Here is a 16,736-nt window from a genome sequence, read left to right as displayed (position 1 = left end):
TGTTTGGAAGAGGATCAAGTCCTGAAGGCTGGGTTATGGCAGCTTAGTTCGTTTCACTCTGTATAATAAAAATTCACTAAACTTGAGGAAATTCCTAGATATTAATGGGTTTGTTTGTTTGTTTGGGTGTTTGTTGTTGTTTCTTAGGATATACCTTGGTTCTTCATCTGGTACTTATTTTAGGTGACTGTTACTGCCCTAACAGTGAAGACTGAGGCAACTGCATTCCATAGTGTTCTGTGGTAGGACATCCCCTTGGTCACTTACTCCAAATGTACTCCAAAATCTTTATAGGACTATAAAAAAAAAATCTCCTAGTTCTTTTGTTGTTGCTAAAAAGACCTGAAAATATTTCTGGGGTTGTTATCAAGAATAGAATCTCATTTATTCACTTCTTATTTACTGTAAAACTCCCCAGGAAGCTGCTGAGTAATTAAGGCTTGACATTATAGGAGAAGGGAGAAATGAGCCTTCGTTTCTGTAGATCAGTTTTACTCTGACAGGTGTACAAATGAGCCAACAGGGAAGTGTGGGGTTCCCTGTGCTCTCTGCTGTGATTTAAGAAAGCTTCCTAATTCTTTCAGACTCCTTATTTGAGATTGTAGAAGATGAGATTTGATAGTCTCAAAGTTAGAACGTTGCCAACAGGAAAACCCTACCCCTTTAACTGCTCCCATCAGTCTGTTGTTCTTTTCCTCCCACTGCTACTTCAGGAATGCATGCTGTGATGCCCTCTTTTCTTAGACTGGTTTGGAGGAGGGAGATGAACAGTCTGAAGGACACGGGAAAGGAAATACATGTTCTTAAAGACAGCTTTTATTTTTGGGTGTTTATGTGTTGACTGCTGCTTCCCACCTTCACTCTTTACTGTGCTGTCAGGCACCTCTAATTACATGTTGCTTTCTCATGCAACTGAGCAGTCTGTTTGCCAGCTTACATTGTCCTTGCCAATCCACTTGCTATAGAATGATCTGTGAAGATGGAGAGGACGTTCTTAGAACTATTTGCATTTGTAACAGATATTATCCTAACCTCACATTTGGGCAGCGCTGGGCTGTAGTCAAAATACCAGATGCTGTTTCCAAGAGGATGGTATTTCCTGGATGAGAGCTAAGAAACAGAACTGAAAGAACCTGATGTGATGATTCTTTGTGATTGAGTATGCATGAATCAAGATGCCTTTTCAAAGACTTTTAGGGATAGAAGGAAAGTTTCTTTCCATCTACCCACACATCCATATGCTTAAACATTAAAATGAAGGTGCTATGTTATTCTAGTTTTTTTTTCTTTTCCAGTGGAGCATTTGCAATAACAACCACCTGCTTTGTTCATCCCAGGGTTGTTAAAGCCGTTTATAGCTGAAATTGTCCCAGAGCTCCATAAGGTGGATACTCAGTGAATACTGAGCATGTACTTTTGAATTAGCTGTGCAGTATTAGGTTGTGTGAGTAGGTGGCACAGCACGTTGTCCCATCCCACTTGGTGGACTGCGGTGAGGTTACCCTTTTAATTCTATGAGTAGTAACTAGGAGCAATGACAATTACTTGAGAGGTTCAAGCAAATCACAAATGTACTTTACAAAGCAAAATTACAATGGATAGCAGTGAGGCAAAGCTTGCAACAGTATTACCCTCATAGGAACTGGGCAGATTTACAGCAGATAGTGACTTGGCAGAACCAATTTAAAGTTCAATGGAATTCCAACAGTCAGTGGCTTTGCAAAACTGTAGCAATATTCCAAACTTGTAAGGATACTGCCCCAGTGTGCCAAAAGTGAAGTCAGAGAGAAAGATGTGAGAAGACAAAAAGGAAAGACTGAATCCAGCCTAAAGTGAAGTCAGAGACAGCAAGAAAAGAGGAGGAAAGATGCCATCATCCTTGGGTCCAGCTATGGTCTCTGCTCACAGTTGTGGACCTCCAACAGCAGGTGCATGTGCAGTCATTCATGTTTGTGTCTTTTATAGTCTTGCTCAGACGTTCTCAGCCTGTTCTAGGACCTTCCAGGACACAGGTAAGAGCTGCTCCTGTGCTTTCCCCAGCCCCTCACTGTAATGACTTAGGAGTCCCTCAGAGGTGCTCACTGGCCTTGCTGGGTAGCTTCAATGCCTCAGTCTCTCGCAGGGGCTCCCAGGAGACTGCAGCATTTCCTTTTCCTGCCCTTTGAGGTATTGGCTCAGTTTTTTACCTGTGTCTCAACCCTTCTAAGTCTTTGTGTCTATTCAACTGCTGTGATGCATATGTGTTCTTGAAGGAGAGCATAAAGAGTGGGCTAGGACATGGACTTAGTGGCCCTTGTCCTTCACATTACCCAAACTCCAACATGGGAGTTCTAAACGTTAGTGACTTCTGAATTATGCAAAGCTTATCTGTGTGTAGCAAATACTACATTTCATAGAACTTATCTATAATAACTTCTGATAGCTTGTGGTTTCTTCTCACAAAGCAGATTTCTTTAAGAAGCTTTTATTCTAGTTCTTATTTGTCCAATATCATCGTGTTTAAAACACACCACGTATCTGCATGCTGTACAGGATCAGCAAAACTGTTTCAAGGCCACAACTACCCTACCTAGAAACTACCTTGAGTGCTTCTCATGGTTATCCTGTTCATTGAGATCTCTGTGGATTTCTACCTGATGTGGAGCCCACTGAGAAGCTGTGACATAAATCTGCACTTAGTGCCCGCAGTCTTGGGAGTTGGTGAGGGGAACTGAGCTCTGATTTTTCAGGTATCTATTTTTTTTTTCTTTTAGTTTTCCAGTAATAGTTTCAGAGAGGAAGCAACCACAGACAGAAAGACGACTGTTTTAGGTGGAAGGCTGGGAAGTGCCATCGCTGCAGCTGCTGACTGGCCTTCAGCGAGAGGGTCAAAGAACTTGGACACAAATTGCCTTCCACTTAACTACTTTTTCCATAAAGAAACTCAGCACCTCTTCCTGTGAAGGCACAGAAATAGTGGCTTTTGATGCAGCTGTGTGCCAGGTGTGGTTTTTTTCATATGAATTCCCAGTACTTTGTGCCTTAGCTTATACTGTGGTGAGACAGCGGTTCTTTTTATTCCTCTAAGGAACTGAAGGGTTAAATCTTTAAAATGCAGCCTATGGTCTTTCTTTGCAAAGATGCATCCATTGGTCAGGAAGCTGTGCTTGTAGAACACAGTAATTTAGGTTGAAAGGGACTGACAGAAGTTACCTGGTCGACAGCATTCTCCACAAGCAAGCACAGATAAAAGGTGTCTTGAAAAGTGGTCCTTCAAACACATCTTAAGTGGTCTTCTTATAAAGACAGAGTAAACAAGGAAGTAAGTAATCACAAGCAAGAGTGCAAGGAAAATATCTTGGGCTGAGACCCACAATGAACGAACAAATAGGGTTTCAGTCTTTTATGCTTCAGAAGCTCTATGCTGTGGCAATACTGTAATTTGGAGCCTTTTATCATCTTCTCCTGGATGGTTAAATTAATGCTGCTGAACAGAAATGTTCCAATACTTCTAGATTCTAGATAAATGGGAAGGGTTAGAAGAAGAAGTGGAGGAGATTTTGAACAAATTCTGCTTTATGAAATTGTTCCATATATTTGCTTGCCTTTGCTTCAAATTCCAGCCTTTCCATGCAGCCTTGTAATCTAACAAAATTCCCAAGTGCAATGAGTTGTGCCTCAGAGAATATACCCTAGCTGCTCTTAAAGCACATTAGATATTTGAATACTGATTAGATCTGTCAAATGTGCTCGTTTATTAGCAAGAAATAATGGTCTTTTATGTAACAACTATGCATAAATTACTTTGATCTGCATATAAATTTCACCTCATTGTCCAGTATCTAATGGAAGCTATTTCATCCAGCTTTCCACCAGACCAGGTGTCTTAAATAATCCCCTGATGTTTATATTCTCCTGAATTGGCTTAGCCATTTTGTCACTATCCATTTCCTCACCTCCAGCTTTTCCATATTTCCAAAGCATGTAAGAGTCCTCCTGAATCCTTTCTATTAAAAAAGTTGCAGCCATGTTGATCTCATCCCATTTGGAGCCATTTGAATGAAACAAAACCTCAGGGCTTTTGGTGAGCTGCCTGCAATTATCTCCAAAAAGAAAAGTTTGACTTTGTGGAAAAAAAAAAATCCTATTTAGAAGAAAAGGAAAATCTAAAGCAGCCTTTTTACCTATCTTATGTTTTATTTTTTGTTGCAAAAAGTATTTCATTCAATATTTGTAAAGGCTGTATTTTGAGAGAAGTTTAAAAGGTAACAGGGAAGTGGAAGCTCTTTAGTTATTTCTGAGCACTGAGAACTCTTATTTTCAGCCATTTTCTCCATTGCTTTCTTGTATTAAGTTCCTAACACGGGATTTTGTGGGTATTTACCTAGATGAATCACTGGTCAGGTGAGCTGGTCGAATGAGGACCAGGCTGGGAAAGAGGGGTCTTTTTGTTAGGCAAACCTCTCACATACGTGGTAGTAGAATTTAGGATCTCCTTGTTCTCCCTTCTGGTGCTTGGCATCCCCCTTCTCTCAAGTGGCTTCTTCTCCAAATGAAATCTGTCTGAAACCTGGGTCTGAAAAGCCGTTCCCCTACTGCACTGCACGCTACAGAGGATTTTCTCTGGGGTGCTGAGTGTAAAAAAACCCACCAGTTCAGAATTGCAGCTCTCCATCTTGCCTCATTAGAATGCTGCATAATATCAGGAGCACTAGACAAGGAAATAATATGTCAGCAGTGTTGCTAATGAATGTGTAAATCATCTTGCTCACTTTTCTCCATCACAAGATCAGCTCAAAAAAAAAAGAAAAAAGAAAATTATACAAAAATCATACATATGCCTGCAACTTTTGTGAGTCACTGAATTTCATGCTTTTCAAGACTTTCTTTACCTCCAAGAACAGAGATTCTCATTTTAATTTTAAATGATAAATAAGTTTTCTCAGTCTAGGAATGGGGACACTAAGAAAAACATCAAGTACCATGATGCTGGCAATAAAATCCCAAAGAGTTGGCAGTCGTGGGTCAGAGAAGACAAGGCTTGGGAGGGAGCCAGAGCCTGCCTGCGAACAGCAGCAGCAGGCTGGAGACAGCTGTCTGGAATCCGTCTGGGCAGCAGGCACCCCAGGAGATGAGAGGGTCATGCAGGGAAGCAGCTTTTTGCTGCTATGGGAGCCATAACATCAGAGCTTGTTTCCACTTAGAGAGGTTTCCTGTTAGGACTACAACTGGCAAACCCTGCCAACAAAGATGAAGGTTAGACAGCTTCCCAGAATTGAGCTACATGCGCAGAAAGGAGTTGCTGCATGTGTAAAAGCATCTGTACTATAGGTTTTGTTGGCATGGTTGTGTGGTTTGAGAATGGGTGTTGTGTTTTTTAAAATGATGGAGAGCAAAGCTTTGGGAAGCAGGCAGGAGAAAGGAGCAGCAAAGGGAGCCACAGGTTGCATGTCTCTAGGCACGATCATTAGTGATTGCAGGAGCAGTCAGACTGGGATACCTCGGGTCTTTGGAACCGTGGGGAGGTGAAGACAGCTGTTGATAACAAAGCAGACTTCTGCTTCTCCCTTAAGACCCAGGAATACTTATGGGAATTTATCATAAAGCTTGTAGAGCTACAGAGCCTGGAGCACGTTTCTTGTTTTTGGACTCTTTGTGCACATAAGTCCCATCAAACACATGCATTGTGATAGCTAGCTGGAACATGGATCTGATAATGTGTTAAAGGTGTTCAGTCATATTATCTGTCCATCTTTGATTCATCTTGGTAGCTGCAGTCTAAAGATAAATAATCTGGGTTGTGTTCAGGCATACTTAAGCTTCAGAACATCTCTTGTTGGATCACTGTAATTCATTCCTGTGTCTATGTAGAGCAGATGAAGGAAAGATTGGGTCCACATTTTCCAGTGGGGCCCTCAACTCCAAGGAGCTGTGCAGGGACACCAAGGAACATGGTACTGGTCCTCCCCCCATTCCAGCTGGAGGCAGGAAGCAGCACCAGCTGGGGAGGAGGCAATAAATGCTGTCCACCCCCACAGAGCGGCTGAAGGCTGGAGCCATTTCTGTGCCTTCCAAAATACCACAGAAATGGCAGCAGGGCTGTGGCTGCATCCCAGGCAGAATATATGTTCCCATAAAACTCAGCTTATGAGCTCTTACCACTATCAAAAACCACTGGAATGTTAAAGCACCTTGTTACTAGTGGCAACCATTTTCTGCTAGTCTAATTTTTGTCCTTTTGAGGAGTGGGAGGAGATCAAGTCGCATTTCTTGTTTGCTTGGGAAGCCACAGTGTCCTTTGCTTTGCTGTGCAGGTCAGCCCTCCCTCAGCTTCCCACAGTCTGTGGGCAAGGATTTACAAGCTCAGCAGCCCCTGGGTGAGGGGTTTTTCTTCCAGACCCTCTGTGCCACCTGGACTTTCCCCATGGCACAGCAGGGCCTGCAGCCTGTCCTGTCACCACCTGTCCTATCACCACCTGCCCTCTCATAACCAGTGGCTCACCTGGCCTCTTTGTCCCTCTGCGGAATTATTTTGTCTAGCTGGAAGATAAAGATAACTTTGTGTTTTCTAGGGATAGATCCTAGTCAGATGTTCCAGAAGGAAAACACGTCTCAGCAGAGCAAGTAAACCAAAAGAGTACAATTTTGTGATAAAACAATGTTTTCACACGCCCATCTGAAATAAAATTGTCAGAAATGGAGATCAGCCTTTATTTCTCCCTACCTGTCTTGTTGTTTCACCCCTCAGGGAACAGCCCCAGGACTCCTTTTCCACAGGGCTCTCAGCCATAAAGCACGGGGTGCATCTTGTGAGAAAGACCTGGCCACTTTGTAGGTCTCAGACCAAACCCACCAAACCTCACCATCTAATGTGCCCAGAGAGCTGCTGGAAGGCTGTGTTACAAGGCAATTATATTATTTCTGTGTGATTTGCCAGAGACATTTCAGCTCTTGCCTCATGTGGCCTGCTGCTACAATAAACCGGAGCCCTGTTGCTTAGGCAGAGTTTTGGATAATGGAAAGGATTTGGAGGTAGCTGTGGGAAGGCACTGGAGTCCTGAGCTCTGCTGGAGGGCTTAGTAACTTACAGCACTGCAGTGACAGAATTCCCATTTCAGGTTGATATGTATTAATACCAAGTATGTAAAGTGAGGTGCACTGGCAGATAAAAACCTTTTAAAGCTTGAGCCCATAAGATTGGTTACTGGGAGCTATGGATATACTAACTTTAGCTGCAGAGCTTCTACACTCATACAAGAATATTTTGAGTGTAGAATAATAGAATCAATAAGGTTGGAACGATCACGAGGATGATCAAGTCCAACCATCAGCCCATGCCCATGACTGCTGTAGACCACGTCACTCCACGCTACATCCAGCCTTTTGTTGAACACCTCCAGGGATGGTGACTCCACCACCTCCCTGGGCAGCCTGTTCCAATGCCTCACCACTCTTTCTGAGGAGAATATTTTTTTCTTATACCCAACCTGAACCTCCCCTGCTACAAGTTAAGGTCATTATCTCAGCAAATTAACATTTGCCCATCTCAATGATGGCAGAAGGCACAAAGTTTTGCTGAGGAAATCCTGGGATGCCACAGATCACAGACATCACAGCTCTGTGGCCGTGTGCTTTGCTGCCTGCCCTCTGGCTGCAGCAGCATGCTCCAAGGGCTGTTCCCTCTGAACTCAGCCAGACCCGCTCCCAGCAGGATGCTGTAAGACACCCCACAGCACATACGTGAAGCTTTGTAGGACAAATTCTTTCCTAATACTGAGTGCGTGTGACCATTTTTCATCTACTCTAACCTTGCATCCAGCACCAGCTGAGGTCATGACATCTGGTTTCATGGATGAAAGCAAAATTATTCAGCATAAATGCAACTCAGTGCCATACCTGCAGATCTTTTAACAAGGGACCTTTCAGCCTTTCAGCCCATCCATGGTGGTGGCCTTTCTCTGTTGAAACTGTGAGTTTCTGTTCTCTTTAGTTTTATCTGAAATCTGGTCTTACTCAAAACCAACATGTTGATGCTGGGGTGATCAAGCAATGGCCCTATTTTTTTTTTTTCTTTTAAAATCCTGACCCTTATCATACATCAATTTTGGCCTTCTCTATTTCATTCAGTCTAAATGCAATACTGATAAACCTCTAAATGAGCCTCCACACACAGATAATCACTTTTCTCCTTCTCTGATTTTCCCAGCCATCTCACAGTGCATCACATAAAAGAGAGCTTTCAAGATATAATATGCTTGTTGTAGTGGTCGGCAACCCTGCCCATAGCAAAGGGGTTGGAACTAGATGATGTTTGAGGTCCTTTCCAACCCAAGTCATTCTATGATCCGTAGGTTCAGACACAGAAAAGCAGAGCAGCTTGGGTCCTACCCAAGGTTAGGCACTTGTCTTTTGGGTTCTTCAGCTGCCAGAACCCTTCCAACCAAGACAGCATTGACATTTGTTCAGCAGTTCTCTGGGTGTTACTACACTAATGACTTCTTCAGAAGATTTATCACTGAGGGATAGAGCACTGTGCTTCTGCTGGATGCAGCTGTGGGCTTAAAGTATTTTGGTGGTGACCTTCTGTGCCTGTAGCTGTTCTGAGCTTTTGGCTTTAATCTAAAAACTCTATGAGCTTTGCATTTTGTCTCTAGAGAAAAAGTAATTGCTGGCTATACTGTCCTGGTCAGTGTGCAGGTAGTGCTAGCTTTGGAAGGAGGCATGAGGAATTTGCCTGATCTGAATGCTCAAAGCATAGCTCTGAGATTAACACTGGGAACTTGCTGTTGTCACCACACAAGCACTGGGGCTTAGGAACATTGCAAGGAAATGGAGAGGAAGGGTTTGTGGCTGTGAGGATTTTTTCCCCCCATTTTTTATTACTAAAAGACTGGTGTTCACATCTCAGCTAGTTTACACAAGGTAGAGATGTGAGGGATTTATGCACTGGTGACATCAAACATCACAGTTGTTCCCTTCTGTTTTGATTCCCAGGCCTTGTCTGTCACCATGGGCTGACCCCTGCTGATGCACATCAGCTCTGTGTCCAAGGCTGAATTCCTCAGCATCAGAGATAAGGTGTCCTTGGTTGCTGGCCCTTGCCAGTGGATTGCCTTAATGGAGTCATTGCTAGGTACAACAGAGCCAAATCTGCCCTTCAAGGATATGTTTTCTTGGATGCAACAACCTGGAACAATGGAGGGAAAAAAAATCAGGAGAAGAACCACAACACTAAAACATCCACTGGCAGTCAGAGTGGCAAAAGGCAGGCTCCCATGATAATAGTCCTTTGAGACTGTATTGCGTTTGGCACTCAGGCACCTGTGTGATCTGTGTCTTGAGAATCCCTTAGCAAGATGAGGAAAGAGTTTCCATTTTAAAAGAAAAAATATGGGAGTGAAAACTCACTTTGTTTAATTTATGGTGTGTCCATGCTTACATCCTCCATAAATCTTGGAGAAGGAGCCACTCATAGTTCTCCCACTCACCTTTAATCCACAGCGCTCCTTCTCTGTAGACTTGAAGTTCCAGAGAAACAGGATTTATCTTCAGATTTTATGTTTGTTTTTGTTGGTGGGAGAATTCTTCTGTTTTCTTAACCCAAGGGAAAATGAATCAATGTGCAGTGGGAGGCTTAGACACAAGGTTGAACAAGAATGAATTTCTTGTCTTCATGAACTGGAGAGCATACATCTCAACACCATTCAGTAAATATTTATTCACAGTCTTTTTACAGTCTTGTGCCGTAGGTAAAACAGAAACAATCTATACTGCCTAAAAACCATTTCAGGAACTCATCAACATTTTATTGTATAAGTACACAGTGATCTCAAATATAGCAATATTTTTCTTCTGTTTGATATTTTGGTATTCTGATAGCATAATTATGAAGCACTCAAAATTGGATAAAATCCCACTTTATTATTTATTTTTTTACATGATATTTGAAAAGGTGCCGTTTTTCCATATACTCAAAGCCTAAAAAAACTTCAGTGTATATTTCACAGATCATCACACAAACAAAACACGCTGCAGAGCCCTTGCTATTTGTGAAATGTTTTGACTCAAATAGCCAGATGAATATAGATGAATAGAGACGAATATATGTGTATGTGTATGCATAGATGTGTATGTAAATACAGACCCTTGATATCTGTAGCACCTCAACCGAGTATTATTTAATTGCAACTTATTGTGTGTCTATCTGAAAAAAACAAACAAGCAAAAAACATGTAAGAAATTAATGCTATACACAGAGAAAGAAAATCAGGTTTTGGATTGTGGATGTGCCCACATGTGCTGAGGGAACTGGCAGAGGTGACTGCTGAACAACTATCGTCATCTTTGCAATGTCTTGGCAAATGGGAGTTGTGCATGAAGACTGGAGGACAGCCAATGTTACTCTGGTCTTCAAAAAGGCATGAAGGAGGAGACTGACTAGAGAGGTGGTGGAGTCTCCTTCTTTGGAGATATTCAAGACCTGCCTGTGCAATGTTTAGCTGCAGGCTGGACTTGATGATCTGTTGAGGTCCCTTCCAACCCCTGTGATTCTGTGATTCTGTTTACATATTTGACAAGATGCTGTGCACTGCCGTATCCATTCTTCCATCTTAGAAAAGAGTGAATTCATTTCTTTCATTATATAATCAGGGAAATATTTCCTACACACGGAAAACAAGACTGTGATATTTCTGAAGTTTTCAAGGAATCTGGAAGGCATGTGCAGGACTTGTAAACATACTGGACTGGTTTTAAGAGCTGATAAATTTCAATTTTCATGCGTCCATTTAAATCCACGTATAACCTCACTATGGTAACAGCATTGCTGGAGAGAATTAACATAGAGATAGTCTTGGTGTTACTTTCCTCCTTGTTTCAGACTGCTCAAATAACAATAGCAGCAGAGTGGAAGTGCCCGTTGTGCCAAAAACAATAAAGTGGATGCAGAGACTGAGAATTCTTGGCAACAAATGGGCTGTAATATGAAGTATTTTTAGATTTGGATTCCTTTCATTGGATGTGCAAAGGATAAAACTCCTTGGAGCAAGTTCCCAGTCTTCTTGTTCCCTTGCTGGAAAAGTGCAATTCTTGGAAGTAAGTGATGCATTTGATTTCAGGAGAAATCCTTACTCCTTTTAGCTCTTTTTTGTTTGTTTGTTGGTTTGTTGTTTGAAATCAAAGCTCAATACGCGATACACTGACAAACTGCAAAATGTAGAGAAGCAGTAGTGACAGAAAGCTTTCCTACGGCCTGCCGAGGAACCGCAGTTATCTGAGGAATTCATCGTGTTCAGTGTTTTCAGTGAAGCAAAGCTCTCCTTCAGTCAGTGGTTCTTTGGGTGGTCAACGTGGTGCTGCCTCCAATGGCGCCACCTTGGATCTGGGTTATTTATTTTCGCGCAGCATATTGTGCTTCTGTCAGCTGGTAGCAGCTGGTAGCTACTACCTTAGTAGTAGCTAGTAGTAGCTAGCCCACTTTTGCATTGTGTTCATTTTCAACTCTCTACTTAAGTACAGTACGGCCTTAGTTCTTGTTTAGGAAGGAGGATGATTTTGGTTTTGCTCTGCATGGAACCCTGCTCTTTTCCCTTGAATTCAGTGGTGAAACCCCTGTTAATTCAGTGGATGCAGGGCTGAACCAGCAGCTCCTAACAAAGGCGACATTGTTTGATGTGGCAGGGGTCAGGATGCTGGCGATGCCTTTCCTCTTTGTGCTGACTTCCTCCCCTCATTAAGGCTGTGGCTTTTGTTTTTCCAGCTCTAGGGTGACTGTTTGCTATTGGGCATCAGTGGTGTTTTGTGGTCTGTGGTGTCTCCTGAGCTATGAGACAGATGTTGGGAGATCCTTCAGAACATGACATCTATTGTGGGGCAGTGAGATCTCTGCACCTACTTTGATCATAGAATCATGGAACATCCCAAGTTGGAAGTGAACTGTAAGGATCATCAAGTCCAACTCCTGTTTTAGATGCATAAAATCTAAGATTGGGCTTCTGTTATCCTCCAGGTTACATTTGCATGATTTATTGATTATTTCTGCCTTTTGTGTGTGTGTGTTTGTTTAATGCAAGCAATAAAGGGTAGCTTAAACCCCAAGAGGCTGCCTGAAGTGCCCTTCATTTTGTGTCCATCAGCAGCATTTCCAACAGGCAGAACATCAGCAAGCTTGGTTTCTTGACCTGAAGTGGAAGCAGAACAGCATAAAGGAAAGCTCAGAAACTGAGAATTATGGGATATATCCATACCTTAAATCTCACAAGAGGCCCCCAGAGCAGCTCAGATCTGTTTCTGAAGAGAGCTGATAAAGGCACCAACACCTTATCAAGGAGGTACAGGCACCCCAGGGACTGCAGGGGACAGAGGGGCAGCCAGTGTTGAGAGGATAGTGGGTGTTTTGTCAGGACGTGCCTTCAAAGTGTACATCTTTAAGTTGTGATACAAAATGATACTAGTTTTGCAGGCTAAACTATTAAAATGAATTACTGCCTATTTTCATTCTTTATAATTACTGTAAAAGTTAGGGAGATATATTTGTTCCAAATTAAAGTTTATTCTCATGCTCAAGCACATGTTTAGATTAATTCTACCTGAAGTAGATAAACTGCTTTGGTTTTATGAAGCAATCTGGTCAAATTTCCCAACTGGGCATCTTAAAAAGACAAATCTGAAACATGAGATGTGCTGGCTGTATGTTGATGAGGAGACCTTTACCCTGCAGAGAAATCTGTACTTCATATCGTCCATTCCGCATTTCAAAAGCACTTCAGTTATAAACTGCGAAGACATTGTTCAAATACATGTTTGATTACCTCTAGTATTACTGAGGTTCTTAGCGCTGACAGCCTCATAGCAGCCGACATTATGGAGCCCTTGTATTGCACTCTGTGTTCCGAGAGCTGAGGAAACAGTGAAAACAGTGTGTATAGACAGGTGAGAGGTACAAACTAACTCCCCTTCTGATATCTGAAGATTTCTCTTGATGTAGAATTCCTCCTGGGAAAGCTGCAAAAATTCAACCTTGGTTGAATTAGGAACTCATAAACCTCATTTATCTGAATTTACATACAGAAGAGAAGTAGTATGATAAAAGAGAGTTTTAATTCTTTGTCCCCCTCTGCAGATATAAACACAGTTTCCTCTGTGTTTATGCAGAACTGCCTACAAAGGCCCTGTGATGCAGAAAAGTGATGCCCAAAGCCAGACCCCAGCTCTGCCAGGATTGAACACTTCAGCCAACTCCATGGTCATGGAAGGCAAATCCAGGGCAGGGTTTTGAGCTGGAAGAGCTGTGGTTGAAGGCAGGAGATGAGCAGTCAGGGAGGAGGATGCACAATTGTTCTGAACAAGAATGAAATGCTGCCTGAATGGCAAGGATGAGTAAATGGGGTAATTACCAGGAATTAACGGAAGCATTAGTGCAATCAGGAGATGGTCTTTATTAGAGCAGAGAGAACGCAGTGGAGGAACCAAAAATAAGCTCCAGGTTAAGACCTGTAATTTGCTGGAGTTTTAACACCAGTGGAGAAAAGTATGAATTTAGTCTTGAGATATTGGAAGACCTCGCAGAACAGGGCAAGGGAAAGATGTGAGTCTGGCCACTCGTTCACAACTGCTGGTGCAGATGTGTTATTGTAACTGGTGAGTAGGATGTAGATAAGCAGATATAAAAGGAAAGCAGGATAACACCTCCATCAAGTATAACCCTGAAAGAGAAGACAAACAAACGGGATAACAGGAAGAAAGTTTCAATGGGCAAAGGATACACCTGGCTGTTAAAGGCGAGGGAAAGGTAGAGAAAAATGAGAGAGCTGCTCTTGTTCTTAATAAAGAGATGAAAGGGCTGCTTCTGTGCAACAGAGAATGAGAAGTTGGTGAGAGTAAGAAAACAAAATGCTGGAACCAGAAGCCTTGAGGTTTTGAGGAGCCTGGGAGAGAGCAAGCAGCAGGCATTTGACAACTTCCTGAAGGGAGACTGTGATGAGGAGAGGCTTGGCCTCTTCTCCCAGGAGGAGAAACAGGACCCAAGGAAATGGCCACAAGTTGTACCAGAGGAGGTTTAGATCAGACATAAGGAACAACTTTTTCTCTCAGAGAGTGGTCAGGCACAGGAATGGCTGCCCAGGGAGGTGGTGGAGTCGCTGTCCCTGACAGTGTTCAAGAGGTGTCTGGATGAGGAGCTACGAGAGATGGTTTAGTAGCTTGTGGTTTAGTAGTTGTGGTAGACAACTGTGTCTATTTGTCCTAGATGATCCTGTAGGTCCTTTCCAACCTTCTGATTCTATGATTCTGTGATTCTAGGGATGGAGGTGGAGCAGGGCAGGCAGCTGGAATGCCCTGGGATCTGAGGGAGATGGACAGAAAACCATTTACAAACTGGTTAATGAGAAGCCTGAGGTGGGCAATGGAAGGGTGGGCTCATGAGCTGCAGAATAACAGCTGAGGAAGGAGACTGCACTGGAAGCTGAGTAGAAGAGGTGGTGGTGATTGGTGCTCACACACAGCCTTTTTTCTTCACATCTGAATGTGCCTGTTTCTGTCAAGTCGATTAAATTAAGAGATCTCACTATCCAGGTGATGTGTGGATGCTGATACATAGACCTCAGGAGCACAGAGCCTACAGGAACAACTAATTTATGGGTCAATGGCCAAAGTTTTGTATGGGACATACATACCCAGCCCTGGCTCTTGCTGTTCCTCTCTGGGCTTGACAAGGTGAACGTGCTTTGTGGCAAAGCTTCTCTAGCTCCTCTGTAGGATTGTCCTCATTGCAAACCCTGCCTCCATGGCTGAGGCTGAGCAGGTATCCTGAGCAGGCTCCACTCAGTGGTACGAGAGCTCTCTGCTTCTCACCATGCCCCATGCTCAACACACCTCATTGCCACCTCCCTGCCTTGCCACTGCCCCAGCTGATGTGGAGACTGCCCACATCACTGCCTGCAGCGGGGCTCAGCCAGGGCTCATGATGCTGGAATGAGATCTGCTTATCACTTGTCTGTGCTCAATGTATAAATATTAAGAGGAATATGTAAAAGAATCTCCTGAGAGACACTTTATGCTGATGTTACTACAAATAGGTTATTGTCCTTTTATGGCTGAGGGAGAGATCTTGTAATTTACAGTGCATTGTATAACCTCTCTGATTTCTCTGGCACTGGGAGTAGCCGGCAAATATCTATTCATAACAAAGAGGACAGCGTTGGGATCACTGTGTAACAGGAGAAAGAAGGATGGTGGAAGGCTGATTTATGGTTGCTCAAACAAAAGTTGTATCTGTTCGTTCAGAGGCAGACTACCTTGTTAAATAAAACATACTGCTAAGTAAACAGGTGATAAATAATCACTTTTATCGAGGCAATTTGAGCGGGCGATATGAATTATTTCACTAAAAATACAAATAACTTTTACTGCTGATTTGACAACAAGCGCATTAATGGTTAGGTCCTATTTAATTAATCCTCAGATATGCTGTTTTGGACTTACCCACTGCACACAGTGCGGCAGTGCTTTATCTTGGGGGATGGTTTTTGTACAACTGAGACTTAAAAGGCAGCAAACATTTAAAAGAACTGCAGCAGAAAAGCCCTGGGGAATATAGGCTAAACCCAGACGTCCAAAGCAGTGCCAGATCCACGGGAAGCCCTTGGCTCCATCTCTGCCCATCAGTTTGTCTGGTACCTTCAGGCTGTTAACTCTACATGAGGAAACATCCATGAAAACAGAGCCACAAACTGGGCCTCCTTATCTCTGCTGTATCACGGTCCTTTCAGAGGAACCCCAGAGATGGCTTTAGTTGTGTGGAGGACACAGATGGACAGGTGGGATGGAGCTGAAAGCAGAAGGCTCTGGCCCCTGGTGGATCTCATCTGTTCAGGGGAGGGGGGGTGGGGGGGGGGTTGAAAACTACATCTGCTTGTTTTCATTCTTTGTGTTTACTGAAATCCCATTTTATGAGCACCCCTGGCTGGAGAAAGCATACACAACTGAAAATAACTTGGAATGAATTTAAGCCAGAATCAGCCCACCTGGCAGTTGCAAACATAGCTATCTCCCGTTCCTTCCTTCCTTCCTTCCTCCCCTCCTGCCTCTCTGGCTAAGTTTAACCAGCATACAGGTGTCTTCCTGTGCTGTGAAGATGAAGCAACCACTCTTTTCTCAAACCAGTGTGATTTGATTGCTGGGGCTGATGTTCTTGTGAAGCAGAACAGAGTAATGCTAATGAGCTGCAAAGCTTCTCTTCCAAACCTCAGCAGCCCAGTCAGAGCTGGTGAGATGGGGTCCACAATTTGGCTGTCTGGCTTGAATTGCAGCCATGACCTCATGGTGAGTGTGGACAGACCTGGTGGCCAGCACCAAAATCACTGTAACTATTAAGCACAGATTGCAGAGTAACACCAAATCCCACTCTGGGGCCTCTACCTTCCATTTACTCTTTCCATCTTCTCTTGGGATCTCAACAGTGACCAGCTGAGCTACAACTGACTGAAAGGACATTGAGGTGTGGTGGGAGTTGGCCTCTTCTCCAAGTAACAGTGATAGGATAAGAGGGAATGGCCATAACTGGTGCCAGGAGAGGTTCAGGTTGGATATTCAGAAAAATTTGTTCTCAGAAAGAGTGGTGAAGTGCTGAAACAGTCTGTGCAGGGAGGTGGTGGAGTCACTGCCCATGGAGGCGTTCAAGAAAATAGAAATGTGCACTGAGGGACGTGGTTAGTGCGCATGGTGGGCATGGATTGGTGGCTGGACTATGTGATCTTAGT

The sequence above is a fragment of the Excalfactoria chinensis genome, chromosome 1 (genome assembly GCF_039878825.1).
Source record: "Excalfactoria chinensis isolate bCotChi1 chromosome 1, bCotChi1.hap2, whole genome shotgun sequence".
Lineage (NCBI taxonomy): Eukaryota > Metazoa > Chordata > Aves > Galliformes > Phasianidae > Excalfactoria > Excalfactoria chinensis.
This window is presented reverse-complemented; position numbering follows the sequence as displayed.